At 35.6% G+C, this 7928-nt stretch overlaps 1 non-coding gene across 1 annotated transcript; it reads left to right on the forward strand.

Moving 5' to 3' along the window:
- The first annotated feature begins 7539 nt into the window (after positions 1–7539).
- TRNAG-ACC (transfer RNA glycine (anticodon ACC)) lies at positions 7540–7612 on the forward strand. Its single transcript has one exon. It is a non-coding gene; the product is annotated as a tRNA-Gly (tRNA).
- Positions 7613–7928: the final 316 nt, after the last annotated feature.

Genomic DNA, 7928 nt, shown 5'->3' on the forward strand with positions numbered 1-7928 from the left:
TGGATCTAAGACCTTTAATAGAATTTTTTAAAAGCATGTCTCCTGAATGTGTTAGATCAGTATGGTATAAAAGTTATTTCACAGAACTGAAATTACTTCAATATAAATATACAACTGCTGAGGTATGCCACTACAATATAAATTGAAATAAGCTCAACATGCAAGAAGCATTTTGAGGCATTACAAAATACTGAAAAGGGATTCTAAAAAAATAAACAACTGATTTCACAAGTTCATGGTGCAAATTGGGTTACACAGCTTCCTCTTCTATAAAAACAGCTATTCGTTGTTCCTGGGTTCCCCATGTAAGGTTAGGCTGGAATCAGTAGAGGTTTCCTATAAACCAGCTGTCTTGACTAATACAGTATGTTTCACTGTGCTTCAACACCCACCTGCTTCATTTCTGTGGGACTAGAATACTTCAATATACCTGTGTCCCATGGTTTCTCTGTCTTTTTTCAGGGCCATTTGATATAATCTTCTGATTAGCATCCAACAAAAAAATGAGATCAACACCAGATGCCCCATATTCAGTTCTGGAAATTCTGCACATCTCAGCAGACAAGCACCAGGACGAGCTGGGCCACCAGTCCTCCACGGCCTTCAGGACCAAGCAGCAGAGACACCTGACAGGACAGGCATCAAACTCTCTTGGGTACGACTTTTTGTGGCTGAAAATAAAGCAAAACCTGTAAATTTTTCATTTAATATATATAACAAGAATATGTAATGAACATAATTTTCTCCATTATATAGATGAGGAACGTAAAGATGAGTCAAATTACATAAAGAGACTTTAAAATACCAAAAACATTTTAGAGCTGAGATTTAAGCCCAAGTCTCTGTTTCCAAAACTTATACAAACTCCCCCATCCCACCCACAAAGACTACCTAATTTACTAAAGGACAGAGTGTGCACAATTTAACTGAATCAAAATGGCACTCAGAGGACATACTGCGGTAGGTCCTCTGGTGAAAGACCACAGCAACGACAAAAGATATTTTAAAAATATGAAAGGGTATGATTGCTGGAAACTGAGAAGAGTCACCCTCAGTGGACAGGGAATTTTGAGGAATTCAAAGAAGATGGAGTGCCCACAGAGTTGTATCCATAGTCCAAAACCTGCAGGAGATGACAGCTTGAAAAGATGCAAGAAGCTCCAGCGACAGCTTGAGTTTTGGGGCTCCCTCCTCCTTGTACACAGAGGGCTGGGAAAGCAGTTGTGGGTCCACTCCTAGGCTGGAAGAGAGGTAGTTAAGGTGCCCTTGGTGTCTGGCAGCAACCAAGATGCCTTAGGAACCCCATATCATTACTGGGGCACACACACCACGTCCTGTCCTGTTACCTATAAAGGGCAGAGGTAAACAGAATCAGGCCCGCAGGGATTTTCATGCAACATCTGAAGAAAACCAACACCCCAAAGAGCATCACCTCATTGAAAGGACGGAAGGTAACACTGAAGAAAACTAAGTCAATACAGAAAGCAGGAGATTTTGAAAGATGGAGATTTTCAAAGATGTATGCCTAGTATGTGCACAGCAATACGACAGATTAAGACACCTGTAAATATATATATATATTTACATTTTTATATATATATTTATAAATATTTATACATATATTTATAAATATATATATCTTTATCATATATATATATCTTTTATGATAAATAACAATTAGCCATCTTGGATATTAAAAATAGTGTCAAAATCCAAAAAAAAAAAAAAAAAAGCTCACAAAATTAAGGAAGTAGCAGAATAGAAGAAATTCGTAGAGTGGAATGGCAAGCTGGAAGATCCACTCAGTGATCTCAAATGCAGTGCAAATGTAAAGAGTAAGTATGATCTTTAGTTTAAAGGGACCAAGCTATAATTTCTAAAAGCAACTACTGAATGTCCTAGAAAGAAAGAGAATAAACGTGGGGTAATGCTCTAAGAACAGTAAGTAATACTCCAAACTGGAGAAAAATATGAGTCCACATATTATATGTATCACCATATGTCTAAAGAAGGAGGATATATATAATTCAGATGTTTCAAAATACTGGGAATATAAATATTTGTCAAGTTAAGGAGAGGGTGCCTTATAATGTCATGATAAAACCTGGTGATCTGACAAAAAAAAAAAAAAACCCTATAATACTCTTAGTTATAATTAAAGCAAAAACTCTTATCCTTAACCAATAACATGGGTTTACTTATTTGTGGTAGGAGGTATATTTACACAGAGTATGATTAATTATGGAAGCTGAATTTCATCTTGATCAAACTTCTGCTTTTTTTTTAATATGGCCCTATTCTCTTGGCCATATTTATAGGCTCAGAAGTGCCCCCCCCCCTTTTTTAATGGAAGTACTGGGGATTGAAGCCAGGATCTCACACGTGCTAAGCATGAGCTCTACCACTGAGCTATTTCACCTGACAAAACCTTCTAATTTTTAACCCACTGTCGATGGCTTTAGTAATTGTTATGATTAACAGAACCAACAAAATAGTTTTTCTTAATACCTTTGTGGTCATAAGCAACCACTGGCTTTATCTTTATAACAAATTTTGGTTAAAATAAAGATGAATAAAGAATATATCAGAATTCCTTAAACCACAGGTAGAAAACCAAAATCCTGGCCATTCTACAAGGGAATCAGAATCACATCAGCAATGATGTTTACAAGAATATAAGAGAGCAATGGCTTTTACATCCTAGGGGAATATACTTTTGATCCTAAAATTCTCAATTAGAAAAAAAAGTCAAACTGACAACATAATGCCATTTGCAGCAACATGGATGTTCCTGGAGAATGTCATTCTAAGCGAAGTAAGCCAGAAAGAGAAAGAAAAATACCATATGAGATCACTTATATGTGGAATCTAAAAAAAATAAAATAAAACATAAATACAAAACAGAAACAGATTCATAGACATAGAATACAAACTTGTGGTTGCCAAGGGGGCAGGAGGTGGGAAGGGATAGACTGGGATTTCAAAATTTGTAGATACTGACAGGCATATGCAGAATAGATAAATAAGATTATACTGTATAGCACAGGCAAATAGATACAAGATCTCTGGTAGCTCACAATGAAAAAAAAAATGTGATAATGAATATATATATGTTCATGTATAACTGAAAAATTGTGCTCTACACTGGAATTTGACACAACATTGTAAAATGACTATAATTCAATAAAAAAAATGTTAAAAAAAAAAAAGAAAAAAATCAATCAAGTAAGGCCTAAATGCAGATTTATTTTGATCCATGAACACTATTTTTAAGAATTAGAGAATGGAATCTATCAAAATAAAAAAATGATTCTAAAAGGAAAATATGATACAAATAAATATAATGGTTGATGGCAGAAAAGTATACAATATATTGCTAAGTCTAAATTAATATACTTTATAAAAAATAAAATAAAATTCTAAAATTAAGAGTAAATAATCTCCACTTGGAGATACTGAACAGGAGGAAGTGGAAGATGCATATGCATTAACTAGGACCTAGCAATCCTGCTTACAAGTGCAATGCGGTGCGGCACACGATAGTGTAGATGAGCAAATATCAGTAAGAAGCAGTTTAAATGGAATCACCATCACACAGCAACAAGGTGAGATGTGAAAACACCATGCTGGGGACAAATGAACAAATTCACCAGAAGAATATGAGTTATGTGCATTGCAGATACATACTCAGAAAACAAATTATACATAGTACAAGTAAGTTCACATATAAATAAAAGGATACACTTAATACGAATTAGAATTCGTACCATGACCAAAAAAAAAAACTTACCATGAACTGAGAATGGAAATAGGAAATGGGGATTAAAGGGAATAAATATATCAATATAACAAAGGGAACAATAGAGTGTTGTAAACTAAAACAAAAAATTTACTCTGCCCTCCAGTCCAAATTAAAAAACAGATAAATTAAAAAAAAAAAGATTTGTGTAAAGATTAAAAACAAAATATGGAGGACTTCAACTCTTAGGCAAGATGGAGTATCAGGGGCCAGATTAACCTTTCCACCTGAAACAATCAAAAAAATTGACAAAATATAAGGAAAAAATGGTTTCCAAAACAATGGATACCAGGCAACAAAGGAGACAGGAAGCAAGGAGATAAGCCCCACAATTGCCCCAGCTCACCACCTGAGAAGTTTTTAGACTTTTAGGGAGAAAAAACTGAGGCAGAACCCAGCAGACTCCCTGATCTGAAGAGAGAGATTTGAGAATCCGGGAAGCCAAGGCAGCTAGCTAGAGTTCATGGAACAGAACAGGGAGAGAAAACCCCAGAGATCTGCAGGGGGCCCCTTTGGCATTCGGGGGAGTAGGAGTCAGCAAGTATAGGTAGGGAAAACACCAGAGATCCAAGGAAAGAATCATTCAAAAGCATCAGAGGGAACAGTACCCTGTGCTCATTAAGGGGAATAGTGCCTGTTCCAAGCTAGCAGAATGTAAAATTTCATAATTCTTGGCCCACTGGGTAGGGTACTCCGGAAGATCTTCCCTCAGTAGTGGGGAATAATTAACCCGAGACAGAGCACTTTTCTGGACCTGCCTAACAAATCCTAAAAAGACAAAGACCAAAAAAGATCCAACTGTTTTCAAGTAATTTAACTATATTCCCAAAATAAAGCTCAAGAAGATTTATAGGAATACAAAGTATTCAGCATTCAACAAAGTAAAATTCACAGTACCTAGCATCCAACAAAAGATTACCAAGCACATAAACGGCAAGAAAACATGATCTTTGGAGAATTATCAGTGAATTGAAACTGACTCAAGAACTGACAAAGATGCTAGAATTAGCAGAAAAGGACATATACACAATTACTATAACTGTATTCCATGTGTTCAGAAAGTTAAAAACAGGCATGAAAGATATAAAAAGACTCGAGCCAAACTTTCAGAAACAAAAGCTATAATGTCTGAGATAAAAAATAAACTGGATGGAGGAAAAAAAAAAAACAACACTGGATGGGATGAACAGCAGATTACATATCACAGAAGAAAAGATTACTGAACTTGAAGTCAATCAAGCTCATTATGCCAAAAAAAAAAAAAAAAAAAAAAACCAACCCAAATTGAAAAGAAAAAAAAAAATCAGAAACTATGTGATGATTTCAAGAAGACTAATACATAGATAACTGAAGGGTGGGGTGGGATGAAAAAACCAGAAAACATATTTGAAGAAATAATGGCCTAAAACTTTCCATAATTTAAAAAAAAAACACTATAAACTTACAGTTCCAAGAAGCTCAATGAACCCTAAACTAAAGAAACATAAAGAGGGGGGTGGGTATAGCTCAGTGGTAGAGCACGTGCTTAGCATACACCAGGTATTGGGTTTAACCCCCAGTATCACCATTAAATAAATAAATAAAACCTACTTCGTCCCCCCCAAAAAATTTTTTTTAAGAAACATAAAGAAAACTACACCAAAGAATATCAGAATCAAATAGCTCAAAATAAGTGATTTTTAAAAAATCTTAAGTCAGCCAGAAAAAACAGACATGTTAAAGAATATATATATGACATGGAAACAACCTTAGTGTCCATCGACGGAGGAATGAATAAAAAAGTTGTGGTATATTTATAAACATACAATGGGATACTGCTCAACCATAAAAAGAGAATGAAATTTTGCCATCTGCAGCAATACAGATGGACTTGGATGGCATTATGCTAAGTGAAACAAGTCAGAGAAAGAAAAAAACAGTATGATATCACTTAAACGTGGAATCTAAAAAATCCAAAAAACTAGTAAATATAAAAGAAGCACTACCTTACACTTATTGGGTGTAAGGTAGGCTCAAGGAGGTTTTGTACAACACATGGAATATAGCCAACACTTTGTAATAACTGGAAAAGGAATGTAACCTTTAAAAATTGAATAAAAACTGTAAAAAAAATTTATGAAAAGAACATATATAAAGATGACATCAGATTTCTAACTGGAAACAATGCAATAGAGAAGGCTGGGGAATGAAATCTTTAAAGTACTAAAAGAAAAAAAACTGTCATACTCTAATCCCAGAGATAGCAAAAATATCTTTCAAAAATGAAGGCAAAGCTTCCAGTTCAGGACAAGATGGAGAAGATACACTTCCTATTCCTCTCCCTAAATACAGCTAAACATAATGGTACATTAAGAAACATAACAAGACTGAAAGGTGGAGAGAAATGGCAGATCAAGAAGGGATCCTGGCCCCAAGAAATGAAATGATGTTGGGCTTCCTGGGTTTTCTTTTTGCTTCTTGTATTTCACACTGGGTGTTAGAGAAGCCAGCAACCTGAAAATGTCAATAGGTGCAAATTTTTAAAAACCTAAGAAAATCCTGGTCTTCGAGACAAAGGACGAGAAAAGGGACAGGACAGCCTTGTAAGACAAAACTTTTAGACAATAACCACCATACTCCAGCCAAGCTCCACAGAAAAAAAGGGTGATACCACCCCTATTCATATCAGCAAAGGCCTAATAGGAAGCCTAGACTTCCCCTTGCCAGCCTGCAAAACTACATCTTACCCTCCCAGCCAAGCTGCTGTCACTGAAGGTCCAGTGGGGAACCTAACAGACATCCCAGTGCACTGGAATGAGGCATCTCTCTGATTTCCCCACCCCCAGTCAACAGAGGCTGAGTGGAGAAACTGGACTTCTATCCAACCTGGCAACAATAAGGTAGCACCTCCCTTTCCCTTGCCAGTGTGGTGTCAGAGAAAACCTGCTAAAAATAGGAGATTTGGGTAACAGCCAGAGTCTCATGAAAATGCTCAAAATGTCCAGGATCAAAAAAAAAAAAAAAAAAAAAAAAATCGCCCTACCAAAACCCAGGAGAAGAGCCACTTGAATGAGAAAAGAAAACCAAAAGACATCAACACCAATATTTGGACTATCTGACAAGGAATTTAAAGCAGCCATCACAAAAACGCTTCAAAGAGCGATTATGAATATGTCTGAAACACATGAAAAAGTGCAACTCAGCAGAGAAACAGAAGATTTAAAGAATCAAGTAGAAATTCTAGAACTGAAAAATATAATTACCAAAATAAAAAACTCAAAAGCAGAAAGGAGCCAAAAGAGGAGAAAGGTAGAGCAATTGAATACAGAAAAACAGAAATTACCCAATCTGAATGACAGAAAACAGAGCAGCAGAAAATGACCAGGGCCTTTGGAAGCTGTGGGACTATAACAAAAGATCTAACATTCGCATCATAGGGAGTCCAAGAAGGGAAGGAGAAAGAGTGTGGGCCTAGAACGTATCTGAACAAATAACAATTAAAAATATTCCAATTTTGGCAAAACAACCCCAAAGGGTCATATGGGAAAACTATAAAGAATGCTACTCACATAAATTTGGCAAGTGAGAGGAAATTTTCCAATTCCTCAAAAAGCTACTACTACAGTTCTACCTACATGAACAGCCCTGTAATTATTTTAAAATTGAATTTCTACTTTGAAAACTTCTCCTAAAATCTCCAGACCCAGATGGTTTCACAGGAAAAGTAATACCAAATATTTAGAAAACAATTAAAATTGAGGGGAGGGTATAGCTCAGTGGTAGAGTGTGTGCTTACCACACACAAGGGCCTGGGTTCAATCCCCAGCACCTCCATCTAAATAAATAAATAAATAAATAAATAAATAAATAAATAAATAAATAAAAGATTAAAAACAAACAAACAAACAAAAAAGAATTAAAACCAACTTTAAACAATCTCAGAAAATGGAAGAGGAGGGAACACTGCCCCAACTCATTTAATGAGGTCAGGTACACCCTGATACCAAACCCAAAGACATCAAGAAAGAAAACTAGACCAATATCCTTCATAAATATAGATGCTAAGCCCTTCATAAAATATTAGCAAATAGATTTCAGTAATATAGAAAAAGAATTATACACCATGACCAAGTAGAGTATGGATATGCAA

The sequence above is a fragment of the Camelus bactrianus genome, chromosome 11 (assembly GCF_048773025.1).
Source record: "Camelus bactrianus isolate YW-2024 breed Bactrian camel chromosome 11, ASM4877302v1, whole genome shotgun sequence".
In the NCBI taxonomy this organism is placed as follows: Eukaryota; Metazoa; Chordata; class Mammalia; order Artiodactyla; family Camelidae; genus Camelus; species Camelus bactrianus.